A 22,596-nucleotide genomic window follows, 5' to 3' on the forward strand; every position below is an offset into this window, starting at 1 on the left:
GAGGAAAGTATTATAGGAAAGCCTGGAAATAATAGTACAAGAGAGTTAAACCTAACCAAGTACACATGTGTCTGTATAATGCAATATTATGGAGAGCTTAATGGACTGTAAGAATGGAAATATTGAATCTTCCAAAAATCCGGCAGACTAAAAGCAACAAATAGTGAAGACTGCCATTATAGAAGAAGCTACACAATATTTAGATGTTTCCAATCAAACCAAATTTTCTCTAGAAGAAATGAAAAGCTTTATGATAAAAGCAATATCAGTTAGTGAGGAGCTGTTTGAACATTATGATTATTATAAAAGCCGATTAAGCGCAAGTAGGAAATATACGCAGAAAGACATTCAAAGTTCATTAGAAGGGGGAATAGTACAGTAAAAAGGAAGAAACATATAAAATATTGTACGAGGCAGCCTATAAAAAGCAGGACAACAGCTCTGCTTCAGATCAGAATAGGTATTTGTTGAGAGAAAGAAAATTAAAATAAAGGCACTACCCTGGTTAGGGGATCTATAAAACCTGTTAACCGATACACAGTGTTAACCTGAGTTAAAATCAACCAAATCACTTTTGCAATAAATCCAGGTATTTAATTTTCAAGAAAGAGGTGTCAGAGAATGATCTTTGGAGGGCAGGGCTCGTGAAGAAGCTATGTCTGCTGTCTTTGAAGTTAATCAGCTAACTCTGAAAATGGCATAAGATTATGGCTCTTTAAAAATTTGGTGTTATACTGATTTGTATAAGTTGTAGTTTTGGTTCTTGGGCATTAACCTAATCCATTTATTTATATTGCTAGTGCAGTTGTGCTCAAAACCTTGGGAAAATAGTCAAATTTAGAAATAAAAACAACACAGGGCCAAAATCTACTAGAGAAAACAAAATCTAATTTAGAGCAGGGATTCTCAAACTTGGGTCCTCAGGTGTTATTGGACTTCAACTCCCATAATCCCCAGCCTGAGTGGCCTTTGGTTTGGGATTATGGGAGTTGAAGTCCAATAACACCTGAGGACCCAAGTTTGAGAATCACTGATTTAGAGACTAGATAGACAGAAGCCTAATAGGTTTGCTTTATGATCCTTATCATACTTATCCAAAATGGGTACATGATCTGTTGGGGGAGTAAGATATAGGGAGTAACTTTTTCAGTAAGGACAGCTGGGTAAATGGAATCTGCCCATATCTCCTACAACAACCATTCATCTCATTAACTATATATAAAATAAACTAAGGACACAATTCACCAGTATTAAATACTATAAGGCTCAAGCGTTTAAGTAGAAGAGTCCAACATATGCTTAATTCTTATGTGTGTAATGTTGCAAGACTATGGCCTAAATACATAGGACAGATACGTGTTTGTGCGTGTATACACACACACACACAACAGGTGCGATTCTTGAATAGTCAAAATATGCAACATTTTAAAATAAAACTACATTAATAAATATGAGAAGTATTTTCATATTACTTTTTTATTCATGCATTAAGAAGCAGGACAGTTCATGTGCTAACCACAATAACAGACACAAGTTGATGACAATTATTGTAGAAAAATGTAAAGAACATATGCTTTGAATAAGCTTTCTATTAAATATTGGTCACTATTTATACAAATTAACATTAGGTACATCTAAGTGAAATTATTGACTAACAAGCAGAAGGTTGCTGGTTTGACTCCCTGCTGGTACTATATCAGGCAGCAACGATATAGGAAGATGCTGAAAAGCATTATCTCATACTGTACAGGAGGAGGCAGTGGTAAACCCCTCCTGTATTCTACCAAAGAAAACCACGGGCTCTATGGGCACCAGGAGTTGAAATCGACTTGAAGGCACACTTTACCTTTACATCTGATGTGATACCTGAAATAAATTGATATAGTTCTGAGTTGTATTAAGAACTATAACATTGTGTTGTCCCCATTAAGAGTAACAATGCAAGTAGCTAGCCTTGATTTGTGGTGTTTCCTTTTACTCTCCACCAACCAATTGACTGTAATTGGGTTTAAATTGACCTTATTGCCTTTGATGAGGGGCTTTTTGCTGCTTTTGAGATGCCTCAAGAAACTGAAAAAGGAAATTAAATTTATAAATTAAAAAAGCACTTCTCTCTCAAATAATGGGAGCAGTTATTGTCAATCTACATCAGTAACATGCACAATTTTTCTCCCCATGTTAGGTATTTGGAATAATTTCATATTTTAAGAAATTACATTGATGGATCTTAAGAACTATGTCTATAGTTAAATTTCAGACTGCACGATACATGAAAAGGAATCAAAACCGGAATAAATATTGATACTTCTGTCAAGCACAGCTATAAATATGTCTTTCACAAGTATTTGGGGCCATTGGTTGACAAAAGGCATGCAGGAAAAATATGAATTATGTTTCTTTGTGTGTAGGTTGGAGGGAATGAGAACTTATAAACAGCAGCATCCCTTGATAGTATGTTAGAAATTCTCTTGTTCACATCTGATGTCTGAGGATGAACCAGTGCCTAAGGGCACAGGAATCTGGCAGAGGTGATCTGCAGTCCTCCCAACCAAGAATAGCTGACAGGATTCGGTAGAACATGCTGAATCCAAATTCAGCTTCCTGGTTAGTTCACTGCAGCTTTTGTTATCCCCAAATCATTTCAGCTCCTCTTTGGAGCCTGAAACGATTCGAGTTCCTGCAGCTGAAATACCATGCTGACCATGCAAATGGTATCGGCACATGTGTCAACACCATTTGCGTGCCAATGCCACATGAGGGCTGCTGGGAGCAGTATCCCACTGGCCAGCAGCGTAGGGAGGCTGACGGCGGCCTCTGTGCAGCCACTGCCACGCCTCCCTGACACCGCCCCCACATCTGACATAATATGCAGGAGCCCGGCTAGCCACGCCCCTGCATCTAACATCAGATGCGGGGGGCATGGTCTCTCTTCCAAATGGGGCCATGCGACCCTGTTTGGAAGGGAGATCAGCCCATGCTGCATTGGGCAGTGCAGGCTGGAGCAACTCTCCCCTGCCTTAAAGGGAGGGAGAGCCGTACTGGCCACGCTACCAATGCAGCACGGGCCAATCTCTCGCCTAAGCAGGGCTGCACAGCCCCGCTTGGGAGGGAAATCAATTGGCCCTGCTGTGTTGGCAGCGAGACCAGGAACAGGTCTCCCTGCCTTTAACGCAGGGAGAGTCACTCTGGCCATGCTGCCAACACAGCATGGGCTAATTTCAGCTCCAAACATGGCCATGCAGCCCCGTTTGGGACCAAAATAACACCTTCTGTGTCTGATGTCAGATGCAGGGGCCGTGTCCGGGGCCGTGCTTGTGGCCCCTGATTGGTGGCAGCCCTGGTTCTTTGAATCCGTTCGCCCAATGGTGGCTCTGCCCCTGCCACCAGCGCAGCATTTTAAAGAGGACAACAGCACAGCTGCTGACTCAAGTTAACTTTGAAGCACAACAGCGCCACGGTGGGACCTGCCTCTCTCCTTTTAAAGGTACTGCTTCCCTCCAGGGACGTATCTAGAGAAGGGCAGGCAGGGCATGTGCCCCAGGTGCCACATGAAGGGGGGTGCCACTTTTTTTAAAGATTAAAAAATTAAAAAATGGCCACCGAAAACAAAATAGCCACTGTGCATGCTCAAATGGCCTCTGCAAGGCCCTAGGCCATGCCAGGCCTCTCAGAGGCCATTTGAGCATGTGTGGTGGCCATTTTGTTTTCAGTGACCATATATATACATACATACATTACATAATACATACATACATACATATAAAATATAAATAGCCACCGCACATGATCAAATGGTCCCTGTGAGGCCCTAGGCCTTGCCAGACCTTGCAGAGGCCATTTGAGCATGCGTGGCAGCCTCCAAAATGGCCACCACGCCAATCTTTGTAGGCCTGAACAGCCCCAACAATCAGCCCAGGATGGGCTGCGGCGGTGAATTAAGAGACCAGCGGGGGGAGGAGGGACTCTTGCAGATCCCCCCATGGCCTTTTGGAAGCTTCCCGAAGGGGCAACAGCTTAAAAAATAAATAGACTTAATATAAGTCACTGTACGCATATTCAGTTTGGCACTATGTACAGAGAATCAAGGCTTGTGAATACTGAGTAGGGATGTGCACAAAACCGGTTTGCCCGGTTCGGTTTGAATTCGAACCAAGTTCGAACTAGGAGGGGGTGGTTCGGTTTTGGTTTTGCTCGAACACCCCCCCCCGGCTTGGTTCAAATTCGAAATGGTTTGAACTTGTTCAGACATCCAAAAATGTGTAGGGTGGTAGCTGGCATCCAGGGGTACCTGCCACCCAAACCCCAAAGCAATTGGACACTCATACAGGGTGATGGTGGTGATTGGCACCCACACTCTGGGCCACCCCAGCACCCCCCAAGTGCAGTTATGGAGCTGCTGAAACCTCCATTCTTCCCTATGGAGAAAAACCTTAAAGTCGCTTGTGGGGTGCTGGGGTGACCCAGAGTTAGTGGTGGTCTAGTGCAAAGAGGATGCCAACCACCACCATGGGTTGCTAACCCATGGGGTACTGGGTTTTGTTGTTTCTGAGGTGTTCTGAGTGTAGATTCTTTGGTAGCATATTAGATTTTCAATGACAAACCATGAATCCACTCTCATCTGCTAACCTTAAAGACACATAAACTTCAAAAATCACTTAAAAATCAGCCCTTTGCTCAATTCCTTTCAAATAATTCTGATAGCTTCCTTGCCCCACTTGGGCACTACCACCCACCACACTCTGCTCTAGGCCACCTCTTTGCTCCCGACATGAAGCTATACATTTGCTGACACCTCTATGCTTCTTTATGGAGAAAAACCTTTTAAGATGCGTAAACTTCAAAAATCACTTAAAAATCAGCCCTTTGCCCAATTCCTTTCAAATAATTCTGATAGCTTCCTTGCCCACCCTAGGAACTACCACACTCCACTCTACGACACCCCTTTCCCCCCGACATGAAGCTATACATTTGCTGCAATCCTAATTATTCCCTATGAGGAGTTCAAAAATACTTTAACAATTCACCAATAATCAGAGGAGTGTGCAATTGCCTTGAGGTTTTGTGGGTGGTAGGCACCCCTGTCTGTCTACCACCCACCCCGCTTTTGTGCCCCTAGGTGCTCCACAATAGGGGATATGGACTGGTTCTGGTCCCATTATACTCTATGAGAAAAATAATTGAAAATATTTCAAATATTCATAAAAAATCGTAGTACTGTCTGATTGCTTCAGGGTTTGGGTGGTTGATGGCACCCATGGGTGCTTCACAATAAGGTATAATGGGCTGTTTCGAGTCCCATTATACCCTATGAGAAAAAACAAAAATAATTTTCAAAAATTCATAAAAAATCGTACGAGTGTCCCATTGCTTTGGGGTTTGGGTGGCAGGTACCCCTGGGTGCCAGCTACCATCCTACCAATTTTTGGATGTCCTAACCAGTTCGAACCGGCGCAAACCGGTTCGAATCTAACCACCCCCTGGTAGGCAGCCATGGGTGCCAGCTACCACCACCCCCCCACTTTTGGAGGTCCTAACCAGTTCGAATCGAACCACGCCCTGGTTCAGTTCGAATTCGAACCTGCAGCTCGAACCTGATGGCTGGTTCCGTTCGAATTCGAACCTTCGAACCACCCCGGTTCAAATTCAAACCGGTTCGAATTTGAACCAGTTCGCACATCCCTAATACTGAGTTGCAGCTTATGAGCTAGGATTGTATTCATTTGCTCTTACTTTGCTTCTTGTGATAAGTGAGTTAAATGTGATGTCTTAATAATATGGCTATTAATGGTGAGTTTGTCTTTGAATCAGTGTGAAATCCTTAGTATTAAGGCCCACTGGGAGTTTCTTGCTCTCTTTCTCTCATTTTAACTGTCTTTCTGAAATACTAGTATATATTCCAAGTAGTGACACAGTTTACTCTGCATATCCTTTAATTATTTTCAGAGTATGTGGGAAAAATCATATTCTCCATTTATTTTTAAAACTGATGTAATAGTGATGCTACAATGCATAGTAGAAAATTAGACAGGCACTTCTGTTTAGTTTTCCAAGTACACCTCCACATAGTATTTGGGTATTTCATGAGGCTCAGCATACTGAAATTTGTAGTTTTCCAGCATTTTTTGGTCTGGCTAATATTAAAATATTAATGAGCTTGACTTGTATTTTTGAGCTGATATTATGGTAAAGCTATCTGAAAGATAGGTCTCAGATGTTTGGACAGGGGGCGCAATTTCAGTGCTTGCCCTAGGTGTTATTTTCCCTAGATACGCCTCTGCTCCCCTCTCCCTGGGATGTGCATGAAGCATTTCATACACATCCCTACTGAAGAAAGCTACATTTATCCACATGGACTTGGTTAGAGCTGGTAACATGGAGTGTTGCTCCAGTACTAGTCTGGAGCCTATTGAGGGCTGAAATAGGCTTGCAGGGAGGTGAGTGACTTGGGCATTACCTTTCTGGAGATCTGTACTCTCATAAAGGAGAACTCTGCTCCTGAGTCTTGTACCTCGGCAACGCTGTGGTGTCTTTTGCTCTAGTAAAAGGCAAGATCACTAGAGGTGATAACATTTCAGGGATGGGAAGTTAATGTAAGGTATGCAGAAGAAACCTTCTGAGCAGCAGGAGATACAGGCATTGCTTTCTTAGTAGTCTTTCTCCTCAGCTGTAGACAGCTCTGGAAAATAGTCCAGAGGGTCTTATCCCTAGAGCACCAGTGGTAGTCCTTAGCCTATTGAGGTAGAATGCTTTGACCTTGGTCCCTGCAATTTCACAAAAATCGAGCATACTGAAGCACTTTGAGGTTACCAGCAATACCAGGATGCCTCTGAGTACCATTTGCAGGGGAGTAATGGCAGGAGAGAGGGCACGCCCTCAACTCCTGTCTGTGGCTTCCAGCGGCATCTGGTGGGCCACTGCGAAACAGGATGCTGGACTAGATGGGCCTTGGGCCTGATCCAGCAGGGCTGTTCTTATGTTCTTATCAAATAAGATGTATGGAGAGAAGACAACAGTTGCATTTAATTGTGACTTGGCATTACGTATCCCAGTTGGTTCTACTTTGTCCTAATTGATAGCTATGCTACCTTAGAGCCCCTGGTGGCGCAGTGGTAAAAACTGCCGCCCTTTAACCAGAAGGTTACAAGTTCGATCCTGACCAGGGGCTCAAGGTTGACTCAGCCTTCCATCCTTCCGAGGTCGGTAAAATGAGTACCCAGAATGTTGGGGGCAATATGCTAAAAAATCATTGTAAACCGCTTAGAGAGCTTCCAGCTATAGAGCGGTATATAAATGTAAGTGCTATTGCTATTCATCCTATTCATGTCCAATTATAAGCTATGATTGCATCAGACACAAATTATGGACCTTATTATTTGCTTATGCTTTTGTTACAATGGATTAGGTAAGTTTGAGCACCAGTTTAGCAGAGGATTAAGAATTTAGTGTTGCACACTATACTGTGCCAAACTCTTTGCAATTTTTGAGAAGACATTATAGCAACACAGCATATTCTGTCCAAGGTTTCAATCACTTAGCATTAGAATAGAAAAGTAACTGTTATACACTTATTATAGGACTTCTAAATATTTTAGACCAAGTGTGACTTTGAATCCCTAAAGCAAGAAATGGGAAATGTGTGTTGAATCGCATTAAATGCTTCCAGCGCTTGATAACTCATGAAAACAAAAACATTTTGCCATAAAACTTCAGTTTTCAGGGAATATCTTGGAGATGTTCATTATTAGATTCTAGAGATAAATTGACAACATTAACCACATCGGCCCGGCATCCAACTTGGCATTATGTGGAATCCACCCAGACTGTTTACCTTGTGGGCAGCAGCTGCCATTGCCATCACTGTAGTACATATAGGCTGTGTTCACACAGGTACATGATTATGATGATGTAAATGTAACCCACTGGGAGCTAGTACAGTACATTTAGAGGTGTGGTTCCCCTCGAAACAGAAATGACTTCTTTGCTCAGCCTCAGCAATAGGAGATTGAGGAGTTTCCCTATAATTAGTAAACACTGCCTTATAGCTGTAAAGCACCTTGATTGGAAAGCTTCACCAAGTTCTCTCTGAAAGATTTTCATTGCAAGAAACTATTTTCTCAGGAAAGTAGTTTATTGAAACCACCTTTAAAAAAAAAAAAAAAAAAGGTGATCTCCTTGGGCATGTGCGGCGGCCTCCAAAATGGCCACTGCCATGGGGGTGAGTCCCAGAATGGGCCGAAGACCACCCGAACCAGGCGATTTAGCACATAATAGTGGCCTGCATGGGAGGGGGAATCTCTGGAGACCTCCCATGGCCGAATCTAAGCCCCCAGACCAGGTGGCAGTGAATAACATTTTTTTTTTTTAACTTGAAAAAAAAGACTCGAACCGAACTGGGCTACCCAGTTTTGTGCGCACCCCTAGTACATGATACTATCCCTTTCACATGAAAGCTGAATGCCTGGTGAGCAGGGGACGATTCTGTGAGAAGAAAGCACTAATTGTGTTGAAATAACTCAAACACTGAAATATACAGAAAATTTATTTCCTTTTTATTTGGTCTCTATCCAAATTCTACATCTGAGCTTCAGGTTCTTAAAATCTGTCTTAATTCTCCAACCTACTTACAAAAAAAGAAAGAAAAGAAAAGCTTCTCTGTGGTGAAGGAAAGCAAAAGAACCAAATAATTCTTACAAAGGCTGTTCAAACTGCAGCCAGCAGTCATGTCTGTTTCCTTTGTTTGCTTTTAGATTTGTCTCCTGTTGTTGTTAAACCCTTAATAAGTGAGGGATACACATCTGTCTTATCTGTGGTGCTGTTCTTTGAATCACTGCATGTTTTGTTGAATCACTGATCATGTAACACCATAGTGATGCATCGTGGATCAGAATGATCTAGATTTAATGTTTTATCCCAAAATGAGATTGTCCTTTAGCTCAACTGTTTCCAGACCCTTTGCAGACAGTGAATTGTTTCTAGTATTTCAAGAGCCCTTATATAGATTTTGAGTTTGCAAAAATCTAGGCACAGATTTTAACAGGGCGAAACACAGTTGGAATCTGACTCACTGCCCAGAATCGGTTTTAACCTTTTCAAAGACCTCCTCCCCCCACTCTTTCCCCAAAAGACAGCATGGCTCATAGGAAAGAGAGAGAGAAATCCCAGTGTTTTCTCCTTAAGAGCTAAAGGACCAATTTCCTTAGAACACTTAAATTCACCATTTCTGACATCCAGCAAATCACGTCATTATTTATTATTATTATTATTATTACATTTTATATCCCACTCTTCCTCCAAGGAGCCCAGAGCGGTGTACTACATACTTAGGTTTCTCCTCACAACAATCCTGTGAAGTAGGTTAGGCTGAGAGAGAAGTACCTGGCCCAGAATCACCCAGCTAGTGCCATGGCTGAATGGGGATTTGAACTCGGGTCTCCCCGGTCCTAGTCCAGCACTCTAGCTACTACACCACGCTGGCTCCTCATGTATTCCTCAGAAAATAAAAAGAAAAGGTTGAGCTATAGTTCTCAGCACCCCCCCCCCCCCGAATGTAACTAGAGGAGGAGGAATAATTTAAAAGTTATGTGAGAATTTCTCAGTATTCTTTAAAGGCAAGATTGATTTAAAAATCAATATAAGAACTCTTATAATTTCATGCATTTTAAATGATTGTTCAATACCATAAACAATTTTGTAAAGTGAACTTATTCTTTTCATTATCTTCCCTACATCCCAAATACTAAGGTTTTTGTTTTTACCTAAACATGACACAGCTAATTGTGAATCATTTTGAAACTAATTTTGGTAATTTTCATCTGATTTTAGTCACATGCACACACCCCTGCGTGCTGGATCAAGTATCACCATATCAGAGTGAGATGAAATGTTGTATTCCCTTCCGTTTCTTCTTCACAGCTGTCAAAAGGCAGAGAAGAATCCATCCTCCTTGATTAAAACCAGAATTTAAAAACCCAGATGTACACAAGGAGTGGATTATTGCCCTCAGACCAACCTTATATGTTCGTAATTGGAAGTTTCACTGAAGTTGGTAGGAATGACTGGGTAACCATAGGCTGTAATTCCAATACACAGCATAACAACAAGGCTGTTCAGATTGAAATTAAAGAGAATGTGTTGCATGCCAAGTTGTTGCAATTACTTTGAACAGAAGCTATCAGCTTCTGTATTTTAAACATATTTGACTCTTGACCTCATGGCCACTTAATTTCCTTTTTCAAATGCCTTCCAGATTATAGGGTCAGCCTCTTTCTGTGCTTTCATTTTGGCAAGGTGCCAGGCCAACTTTCCAGAGAAGTTGATCAAATGTAATGCAAATAAATACTTCAGGGGGAGTTCTACAGTGTGCAAATTCCAATCATTATTCCTGACACATTAAATAAATAGCAAGAAAAGTAACCGTTTTCATGTACTTGTGCACCATTTGGGATGCTGACAGTGTTTCTTTAATTCAGATGTTTCATTAGCCCTAAGAAATTGCATCACTCTAGCATGATCAAGTTCTGTCATAGTGCTATGTACCCTACAGGAATGAAACTTAGCTTGTGGGTCTTGAACTTTCTTTATCACCATATCATGTATGCCTCTGTTTCTCAAGCAGACTTGGAGATCGCAATCCTAAAATGCTACAAGTGTGTGAGTGAGATCCTTAGCAGCACATTGGAAGACAAAGTGATTACTCATTTGAATTGGATACACAGTGCTCTTAACTGTAAAAGCCTTTGTTCCATTTCACCGTTATGCTATGTTACAGAAGGTTATGGTACATTTTAATCATTATTATATAACTTCTTAGGAACAGCCATAGGATTATACTTGTGTTACTGCACTTGCTCAGATACATGTTTCTTATAAACGTGTGCACTAGTTTGAGTGTCTGGGATAGGGACACCAAATCAGTGCTGGGGAAATTACTGTACTCCTTGAAGATGGAAAGATTACGTCCTCATCTACACCTAGTTAATCAGCAAGGGAAGCAGGCAGCTATCTATCTGAACGAATGCCCAGATCACTAACATGAAATCACAACCTAAATTTGGATCAGGTCCAGATAGTGGACTGTGACATACTCTGGGGCAAACAGAGACAAGAGGCCAGGAATTTTCAAAAAAAAGAAGGGGGGGGGACGTTTAACAAAACTTTTAATAAAAGAAAGCCTCAGTAATAAACCTGATTCTGATGCTTCCTGATGGTGGAGCCTGGAAATTCTGATGTCTGAATTCCACATTTTACAACTTGCACAGGACTAGTATGTGCACTGCGAGCTGTCCCAGAAATCAGTCTGGCAGCCATATTGTGCAGCATCTGTAGTTTCCAAATACTATTCAAGGGCAGCCCCACATGGTGTGCATTGCAGTAATCCAAACACAGATCAGCCTCTAGATAATGTGACCTTAAGGTGGGCTGGTAGTCAGGCCACAGATCAACCAGGCAATGGGGTAAGGCAGGAAGGGTACTATCTAGTAGGGATGTGCGAATCAATTCGGATACAAATCGATTTGTACCCGAATCTAGCTGATTCGGGTGATTCGGAGACAAAACGAATCATCCCTGTGGTCCATTGGCTAGATTCAAGTACAAATCGAATTGCGGCTGATTCGATTCGAATCGATTCAGGTTTCGGATCTGTCCTATTAATTTCCCCAGATTCCCAGCTTTCATTTTTTTAAAAAAGCTAAGCTCTAGCCCTTATAGAAGTGGAGTTATGGAGCAAAATGTGTGGTCACTATTTTTCAAGTGTTCAGATTCTTTGGTGTATAATAACTTTCACTCAATGAATCCTTATGAGGATTCATTACACACCTTCATTTCTTCTATTCATTTTGACTGTCTTTTAGACAGTGCCAGTTGTCAACTGCCATGTGCCAACTACACCCCACTCCCACCTGCAAGGCAGTGAGGTACTACTCAGTTTAAGTTAAGTGCCTAATGGGTGGAGGCTACCACCCAAATTGCAGAGGGATTGGCCAAAGGGCTGGTTTTTGGTGAATTGTTGAAGTTTTCCATAGGAAATCATGTAGGTTTCAGCATCCCCATAACTGCACTTGGGGGTGCTGGGGTGTCCCAGAGTGAGTGGTGGTGTAGTGAACAGAGGGTGCCAACCACCCCCATGGGTTTCAGGGTTCTGTTGTTTCTGAGGTGTTCTGAGTGTAGATTCTCTGGTAGCAAATGAGATTTTCAATGCAAACCATGAATCCACTCTCATTTGCTACCATAGAATCTACACTCAGACCACCTCAGAAACAACAGAACCCTGTACCCCATGGGTTAGCAACCCCATGGGAGTGGCTGGCACCCTATGTGCACTACACCACCACTCACTCTGGGCCCTCCAAGTGCACTTATGGGGCTGCTGAAACCTCCATTATACCTTATAGGGGAAAACCTTAAAGATGAGTAAACTTCAACTATTCACCAAAAACCAGCCCTTTGCCCAATCCCTACTTCACAGGGTTGTTGTGAAAGGGAAACTCAAGTATGTAGTACACCGCTCTGGGCTCCTTGGAGGAAGAGCGGGATATAAATGTAATAACAACAACAACACCAACAACACCATAGGGGCCACAGAAATCACCACCAGCCTATTACAAAAAGCAGCTTTACTGGGAACAGCCTATATTCTGCAATGATATCTATAACAGCAACAACATTGACAATAAAATTCAGCCATCCCAGGTCCTTGGGAAGAATCCGAACACTTAAAAAATAGTGACCATACATTTTGCTCCATAACTCCACTTCTATAAGGGCTAGAGCTTAGCTTTTTTAAAAAAAATGAAAGCTGGGAATCTGGGGAAATTAATAGGATAGATCCAAAATCCGAATCGATTCGATTTGGATCAGCCGTGATTCGGATCCGAATCAAATTCGGGGTCATTCGGATGGGTCAGATTCTGATCCAAATCTAATCAGGACTGTTTCGATTCGGTTACAAATCGAAACACAGAACATCCGAATTACACACCCCTTCTATTTAGTGCTTTCTCAGAGAAGCTGAGCTGGTGTACCATTCTGACTAAATTACAGGTAATTTTTTTTAAAAAAAATTAATACAATCTAAGGCACTGTACACATATTTAGTTTGGCACTGTATACAGAGAATCAGGGCTTGTGAATACTGAGCTGAAGCTTATGAGCTAGGATTGTATTCATTTGCTCTTACTTTGCTTCTTGTGATAAGTGAGTTAAATGTGATGTCTTAATAATATGGCTATTAATGAGGAGTTTGTCTTTGAATCAGTGTGAAATCCTTAGTATTAAGGCCCACTGGGAGTTTCTTGCTCTCTTTCTCTCATTTTAACTGTCTTTCTGAAATACTAGAATATATTCCAAGCAGTGACACAGTTTACTCTACATATCCTTTAATTATTTTCAGAGTATCTGGGGAAAGTCAAATTCTCCATTTATTTTTAAAACTTCTGTAATAGTGATGTTACAATGCATAGTAGAAAATTAGACAGGCACTTCTGTTTAGTTTCCCAAGTACACCTCCACATAGTATTTGGGTATTTCATGAGCCCCAGCATACAGAAATTTGTAGTTTTCCAGCATTTTTTTTTTCTGGCTACGCCCACTGCTAAATAGTTTTTGAAATATTAAAAGATTAACGAGCTTGACTTGTATTTTTGAGCTGATATTATGGTAAAGCCATCTGAAAGATGGGTGTCAGATGTTTGGACAGGGGGCGCAATTTCAGTGCTTGCCCTAGGTGCTATTTTCCCTAGATATGCCTCTGCCCCTCTCTCTTGCTGATGTTCCCCTACAACTGGTATTTAAAGGCATCTAGCCTCTGAGGCTGGCCTATAGCCATAAGACTACTAGCTATTGACAGACTTGTCCTCCATTAATTTGTCTAGGCCCCTTTAAAGCAATCCAAGCTAGTGGCCATCACCCCATCCCATGGCATAGAATTCCATAGATTAATTATGTGCTGTATGGAAAAAAATACTTCATTCCTTTTGTTAGTCCTAAACTTCCTGGCCATCAGTTTCATGGGATGATCCCTAGTTCTAGCGTTGTGAGAGGGAGAAAAATTTCTCTCTGTCCACTCTCTCTACTCCATGCACAATTTTATACATGTCTGTCATGTATCCCATAGTTGTCTCTTTTCCAAACTAAAAAGCCCCAGATGCTGTAGCCTTACCTCATAAGGAAGGTGCTCCAGGCCCTTGATCATCTTGCTTGCCCTCATCTGTACCTTTCCCAGTTTTACAGTGTCCTTTAGAAACAAGACCAAAACTGTATGCAGTACTCCAAATGTAGCCGCAACATAGATTTGTATAAGGGCATTATATTAGCATTTTTATTTTCAATCCCCTTCCTAATGATCCCTAGCATAGAATTTTCACAGCTGCCATGCACTGAGTCAACACTTTCAATGAGCTGCCCTCCACTAACAACTCAGAACCCATCAGTGTATATTTGAACAGGGACGGAGCTACCATTGGGCCATCGGGTTCAAAGATCCCAGCTGCGCCCAATCAGCGGCTGCGCCCAATCAGCGGCCGCACCTTGCAGCCCCGACACACCACCTGTGTCTGACGTTAGATGCGGGGGTGCTGGTTTAGCTCCCGAGCAGGGGCTACGAGGCCCCTGTTCGGGAGTTAAATGGCCACTGCGTTCGTGGCGCAGCCAGGAGCGGTTCTTCCCTGCCTTTAAGGCTCTTCCCTGCCATGGGGCCCCTTTCGGAGTTAAATGGCTGGCGCTGCATTTGCCTTAAGGCAAGGAAGAGCCACTCCTGGCGGCGCTGCAAATGCAGCGCTAGCCCCAGACTAGCTCCTGAAGGGGCTGCGCGGCCCCTTCGGGAGTTAAATGGCTGATGCTGCGAAGGCCCTTTGGGAGCCAGACCTCACCCCCCGTGTCTGATGTCAGACACGGGGGGCGGGGTGAGCGGGGCTTCTGTACACAGGCTGCTGGCGGTCAGGCTCCATGCCTGTATTTGAAGCTGGGTTTTTTTCTGTATCACTTTACACTTGCTTACATTGAACTGTATTTGCCATTTTGTTGCCCACTCCACCAGTTTGGAGAGAGCATTTTTGATCTCTTTTGGATTTAACTACCCTAAATAGTTTCATGTCTTTTGCAACTTTGACCACTTCGCTGCTTACCCCAACTTCTAGATCATTTATGAATAAATTAAAGAGCACTAGTCCCAATAAAGATCCCTAGGAGACCCCACTTTTTACTTTTCTCCGTTGTGAAAGTTGACAATTTATTCCTGCCTTCTGTTTCCTGATCTTCAACCAGTTACAAAACCACAATTGAACCTATGCCATGATTTCTAAGTTTTCTCAAGAGCCTTTGGTGGGAAACTTTGTCAAAATCTTTTTGGACGTCCAAGTATAATATGTCAATTGGTTCCCCTTTATCCACATGCCTCTTGACACACTCAAAGAATTCCAAAGGGTTAGTGAGCATGCTGGTTCTCCTTCAGCAAGGCCTTTTCTTCTACATGTTTAACAATTTTTTCCTTAAGTATTATTTTTCTCAATTTGCCCAGCACAGAAGTTAAGCTAACCGGCCTGTAGTTTCCTGGATCCCTTTTTGAAAATTGGTGTTACATTAGCTACTTTCCAGTCCTCTGGTACAGAGCCTGATTGTAGGGATAAGTTAGTTATTACTGCTAGGAGATCAACAATTTCACATTTGAGTTCCTTTAGAACTCTTGGGTGGATGCCATCTGTCCCTGGCAATTTGTTAATTTTTAATTTTTATAGACATTTTAGAATATCCTCTCACGTTACCTCAGATTGGCCCAGTTCTTCAGTAGGGATGTGCACGAGTCAGTTTTTTCTATTCAATTTGTGCCCAAATGGAATTACCACTTATTTGTTTTTTGTCCGAATCTGTCCCTCTGAATCACCCCAGATTAGATTTGGATCTATTTGGACCACTTACAAAGGCCCTAGGGGCACCAGGTTTAGATGGTTAGTAGGACCCCATGGGTTCCACCTACCACCCAAATCTCAAGGCAGTGAGGCACTTGGTTGACTTTTTAAATGATTTTTTAAAAAGGTTTTTACAGATTTTGTATATTTCTGCCATAGTAAATAATGGGGATTTGATCTCCCAATCATAATAATGAAGAAGAAGAAGAAGAAGAAGAAGAAGAAGCAGAAGCAGAAGCAGCTCCAGCTCCAGCCTTTGCAGAAGTGGAGTTATGGAGCAAAATGTGTGGTCACTATTTTTCAAGTGTTTTGATTCTTTGTTGTGTAGTAACTTTTCATCGTAATGAAGCCCTATGAGGATTCATTGCACACCTTCATTTCTTCTGTTCATTTTGACTGTCATTGAACAGTGCCAACTGTCAACTGCTCTGTATCAACTACACACACCACACACACACAGGGTACTCAGTTTATTTTTTAGGCATTTTTCAAGTGTTTAGGTTCTTTGGTGTCTTCATTACACACCTCATTTCTTCTTTTGACCCCACTGCTTTGCAGGTGGGGGTGGGGAATTAGTGGTATCCCATATGATGAGAGGAGAGCTGGTCTTGTGGTAGCAAGCATGACTTGTCCCCATAGCTAAGCAGGGTCTGCCCTGGTTGCATATGAATGGGAGACTTGGTGTGTGAACACTGCATGATATTCCCCTCAGGGGATGAAGCCGCTCTGGGAAGAGCAGAAGGTTTCAAGATCCCTCCCTGGCTTCTCCAAGATAGGGCTGAGAGAGACTCCTGCCTGCAACCTTGGAGAAGCCGCTGCCAGTCTGTGAAGACAATACTGAGCTAGATAGACCAATGTTCTGACTCAGTATGTGGCAGCTTCCTATGTTCCTATGTACCCTTCAACCTGAAAGCCACTGGGTACTCAGTTTATATTTTAGGAATTTTTGAGTTGTTTAGATGTTTTGGTGTGTAATTAATCCACATAGTGATTCATTGTGTAGAAAGGTTATTAGACACCAAAGAGTCTAAACACTTGAAAAAATTCCTAGAACATAAACTGAGTAATAGCACACTGCCTTGCCAGGGGGTGGGGGGTTTAGTTGTCACATGGCAGTTGGCACTATCCAAAGACAGTCAAAATGAATAGAAGAAATGAAGGTGTGTAATTAATCCTTTTAGAGATTCATTGAGGAAAGGTTACTATACACCAAAGAATCCAAACACTTGAAAAATAATGACCACACATTTTGCTGCATAACTCCCCTTCTACAAGGGCTAGAGCTTAGCTATTATTATTATTATTATTATTATTATTTTATTTTAATGAAAGCTGGGAATCTGGGGGAATTAATAGGAGAAACTCAAATCTCAAATCGATTTGAATTAAATCTGGTGCAATTCAATTTGGACCCAAATCTAGCCAATGGATCACAGGGGCGATTTGTTCTGTCCCCAAATCACCCGAATCAGCTAGATGTGGGTACAAATCGATTTGTACCCTAATCGATTTGCACATCACTATTCTTCAGCCTCCAAGCCTGAGAAGCTGCATTCCAGAGCATGTATATGGTGATTATCCTCCACAGTGAAAACAGATGCAAAGAACTCATTCAGCTTTTCTGCAATCTCATTCTCCTTAATATTCCCTTTCATGCCCTCATCAATTAATGGTCCAACCGCCTCCATGGTAGGTTTTTTCTTTTTATATATTTAAATAAAATGGTATTCCCCTTGTTATTCTCCTTCTATATTTAGAAGCCTATACTTCTAGCTGATAGGCTTCTCAAACTTTCTTTTTATCCCTTTAATGTCTCCTTCCATTTCTTTTGCTAGAGTTTATGTTCCTTTCTGTTCTCATTTGGGCAGGACTTTCATTTTCCGAAGGAAGTAATCTTATAGCTTCATTGACTCTACTTGTTAGCCACACTGGTGCCCTTCTGAACTTGGTCGTACCTTTCTTCCTTTTTGGTAGGCATTCCAACTGAGCCTATATTATTGTAGTTTTAGATAAATACCATGCTTTCTGGAGTGTTTTGACCTTCCTGAATTTCCCTTTCAGCTTCCTTTTTACCATTCCTCTCAGTTTTGAGAAGTTTCCTCTCCTGAAGTCTAACACATCTATGATGGACTTGCTCGGCAATGGTCCACTAGCATATAAGCTGAGTTGGATCACACTATGGTCACTGTTTCCAAATGGTTCTGCAACTCTTATGTCACGCACCAGGTCCTGGGCACCACTCAGGATTACGTCCAAGTTTGCCTTCTCTCTGGTTGGTTCTGCGACCAACTCTTCTAAGGCACAGTCATTTAGCATGTCTAGACATTTTGCCTTTTTGTCAATACCCGCATGTGAATTTGCCCAGGCTATGTGTGGATAATTGAAGCTGTCCATTATTACAGCTCTGTCTCTCTTTGACATCTCTCTGGCTTGCTTCTCCAACACCAGGTCACTCTCAGCATTTTGATCCAGAGGGAAATAGTACATTCCGAGTAACAGATTTCCTTCCATTCCTCATATTGTCACCCATAGTGTTTCTGTGGAGAACTCTGGTCCTTCTAGGTTTTCTAGCTCATTGGATTCTTCCCTGCTTTAACATACAGTGCTACTCCACTCCCAATTTGCCCCTCTCTGTCCTTTCTCTAGTGTTTGAATCTTTGAATAACAGTGTCCCATTGGTTCTCACCTTCCCAATAGGTTTTAGTTATGCCCACTGTATCTGTGTCTTCATTAGCAACCCTCTTGGCTCAGAGGCTTCTGTCAGTCTGGCCTTTGTACATAGTCCAGAAACTACAATTGGTACAGAATGCAGCAGCTAGACTAGTCTTTAGAACAACTTGAAGAGTCCACAAAACACCTTTAAAAAAAAAAAACCCTGCACTGCTTACTGCTATGTTTCCAGGTGAAATACAAAGTGTTGATTATTACCCATAAAGCCCTTAATGGCTTGGGCCCTGGGTATTTAAGAGAGCGCTTTCTTTGTCATGATCTTCTGCAGAGTTCCGGTTACTGTTGCCATCGGCTCACTTGGTGGCAACTCAGGACCGGGCTTTCTGTTTGGCTGCTCCAGGGCTTTGGAATATGCTCCCTATTGAAATAAGAACATCTCCTACTCTGCTTTTAGTAAGACCCACAAGACGCACCTGTTTGCTTATCCTTTTAACTGAAATTAATTTTGAACTGTTTCATTTTTTTTAATGAGATTATTTTTACTGTATTTTGTGCAATTTTAACTGTTTTTACTCTGTTTTATCTTGAGTCTTGAATTCTGTACACTGCCTAGAGATGTACATATCAGGCAGTATAAAAATATGATATACACATAAATATGGGGATAATGATACTTGCTTTAAAGTTTTGTAAGTGCTTTTAACAGTTGCAAGGGTATGTAACATTGTTGTTCTCAATGACAAGAAGCCTTCTCAATACCCCCAGGTTGTAGAACTCCCTTCATGGGAAGAGTCACACTTCCTCCACTCTTCTGGTAATTTGGAGACTTCTGTTTACCCAAGTCTTTGGGAAGTGGTTGATTCTTCTGATGTTATTTGGTCATTGACCGTAAATAAATGAATTCATTCATTCTGATGACTCTGTTTGGGCTCTGTGTGTATGGTGTTGCTCCTGTGGTGTTTTGTGAACTTTTGATTATTTTAAAGCTTTTGTTAACTACTTGGCAAAAGGTGCTCCAGAAACAGAATACATAATATGTCTGTACAAGTTGAAAATTATCAGATCCCATCTGATCTGATTGGAACTGATAGAACAATTTTTGGGAGAGCTGATACGATCTGGTCAAAACTATCGGGTCAGTCAGATCGGAAACCCAATAATTATTCAATATTCTATCAGGATTTAAAAGTTATTCCTCTAACTGAGCTGACAGTTGGGCAGATGCTTTAATTTTCAAATGGCCTGCATGCTGCTTCTCAGCTGAGAGTTGGGGCTGGCTCTTTAAATTTTAAATGGCCTGTTACCACTTCTCAAATGAGAAGCTGGAACAGGCTGTTTAAATCACCACTCTGCCTTGGCAGAGGGTATTTTAGATAGCTTGCTTTCTGGGGGCCCAAGGTTAAGAAATCCTGCTCTAAGACATACCCATGGGTAATCCCATGTGTGGCAGCTCTCGTGAGAGAAAACCGCAGGCAGGCAGCCCAACTGTGGCTGTCCTCCTCATGAAGAGACCAGCCAAGCAGGCAGCAGAGAGGGCTGCCGGCCAAATGACAGTTTGAGCCAAATGGGGCCTCTCTGCGCCTGAACAGAGAGGCAAGGAGACGGCCAAGCAGGCAGTGCAGCCTCCTTCTCCAGGCCCGCCTGCTGGGCAATTGGCAGGTTGAATGGGCCCCAATGCGACCCCAGACCCACAGCTGCTGGACAAGCCAGGTGGGGGGGGAGAAATGGGTGATCAGGGGCTGAGAGCACTAGCACACAGATGCTCTGTGAGGGGCAACTAGTTTTAGAATTAATTCTGATTGGCCTGATATAGGGACTGTCAGTCCAATATACCTATCAGAACCATCCAACTGCACAGATCTAATAAATAAATATTGCACATCGACCTTTCCTATAATAACTGTAAAAATATGCATACAATATTTTTCTTATGTATGTGCATCTTTCTGGTCAATAGAACATCTTGAACAGTGGTAGTTTTGGCATGGATCTCGCCTCATTTTCACCAAATGATCAGTGCTATTTTCCTGAAGTACATGGGGAAATAGACAACACTGGGTGTTTGCATCTGAACTGAGTTGGATATTTTCAGTGCAGATCTAAACACTGTCATTGCATCTGTTTTGCTGAATTTGTTCAAAGAAGAGTAATGATGTGGCTTTGAAAGAGGGATGAAATTGGTTTTTTCTTGAAATTTCTTTCCTCTTTTTTTGGCATGGAGGCTTATCTGTGGTGGTACAGATTTGCTTTATATTTCTTTTTTAAACAATTTAATATTCTACCTGTGCAGAACACAGCAGCAGCCCTGGAAGCACTTGAAGTGTTTAAAAAAAGAAAGAAAGATATAATCCCTGATGCTGAGAGATTGATGAAACATCACATTGGTGCATTTCTGGTTTATCTGGTTTTTGTTGTTGTTGTTGTTTTTGTTTTAAAACCTCCAGTGTTCCTAGTGCTGCTGCCACCCCCTTATACAGACACAAAATTACATTGCTTAAATAAGGAGAAAAGCTCAATGGCACTGCTGCCAAAAGTGTAAGAAAGTTTGCTCTACCTGCAAAATGCTAAACAGGTCCTTCTGTTATCACTGCCTATTAATTGAAACTGGCGAAAATCTATTTGGATAAGTCCTTATCCCATTCTGTATCCATAACTCTGATAGCACAGAGTTCTGGATGCAGCCCTCACATAAGCTCTGGTTTTACACTTGCAGTAAAGGAGTTTTGGAGCAGAACCCAAGTTCCATTAATCAGTTCCATTAATCATTAATCAGAACTCTTTCTGAGTTCTGGGTCCTAAGAATTGAAATATCAGTACTTGCAGGTTGCCTACAGGAGCCAAGGTTTGGGATAATATAATCCTTACCTGATCTGTGGAGAGGTTTGGTAACTATTCTGCTTTTCTGCATTTTTATTTAATTTGTCCATCTCAGAGCCTCAGAAAAAAACAGTGTTACAAAAGATGACTGACATATACAGTATTTGTACAGATGGAAGACTAGCATACTACTCTACAGGAGTCCTAGTTCTTGTGTGTTGGGTGCACTCTATAGTTAGGTGATCAGTACAGTTTGGTTGTAGAACAGTTTTTTATGTTTCCTGCTTGGTTTGATAATGGTAATGCCCATTAAACAGCTAATTTCATATTACGAATATCTCTAAATAATCTTAAGTGCTGCCAAAAAAAAAAGTCAGAATTTATTTCTGTAGTTACTGATGAAGTACGACAAACCTTTCTCTATGTATACAGCATGGTATAAAGAACATTTATAGCGTTGGATACTGATAAGTAGATTATGCCAAGAGAAGTCTTAAGAATTCATAATGTATGTGAATCTTAATTTTATAGCAAGAAATGATTAATATTTCTATACATATTTAATACTCTTTTAAAAGGAAGACATTACTTGCAATTTGATATGCAACATTTACCAGATTCATTTAATAAAATGCTATCAAATTATGTTTTAAGTGTCCAAAATGGTAGAAATAATTTACTGCCATTTGTACAAAGATCTTCATTTTTTGCAAATAATTGCATTCCTTAAGTGAATCTTGTTTCTGTGTTTGTATTTCAAGGTTTTTATTTGCACCATGCTACAAAATATTCTGAGTAGATGGCCCCCAAAAAACATGTTAAAGAGACTCTGGGCCAGTTCAAACAATATGAGCCCAACACAGATGAAGGGGGGTTGGGAGATTTCCTTCTTCCTCATTGAGATTTCCTCCACGGACTTCCTGACACCCTCCTTCATGTCTCTTGATCACAGGTGGGGACTATTCATTTAAACAAGTACTTGTAGTCTGTGTCTAGGCACCATTTGGCTCAATGGTCTCTGTGCTTGATCAAGAAATGTCCCAGAGGACATCAGAAGTCCATGGAGGATGTCCTGACGGGCGCATTTTCAGTGATCTGATTGGGCTAGTAACAGCGGACACAAGTACCTCCTCTTCCGCTGCCACAGGGAGAGCTTCTTCCCTGACAGGGGAGGACTCCCCCTGAGCCTGCGTATAATGGGGATGAC

The 22,596-nt window shown here is 41.7% G+C and overlaps 1 protein-coding gene across 7 annotated transcripts in view; it reads left to right on the forward strand.

The window, feature by feature from the left end:
• The window catches only part of FAM110B (family with sequence similarity 110 member B), a 155,602-nt gene that overhangs the window by 127,207 nt on the left and 5,799 nt on the right, over nucleotides 1-22,596 (forward strand). The gene's annotated exons all lie outside the window — the stretch shown is intronic.

Source organism: Hemicordylus capensis, chromosome 4, assembly GCF_027244095.1.
Source record: "Hemicordylus capensis ecotype Gifberg chromosome 4, rHemCap1.1.pri, whole genome shotgun sequence".
Taxonomy (NCBI): domain Eukaryota; kingdom Metazoa; phylum Chordata; class Lepidosauria; order Squamata; family Cordylidae; genus Hemicordylus; species Hemicordylus capensis.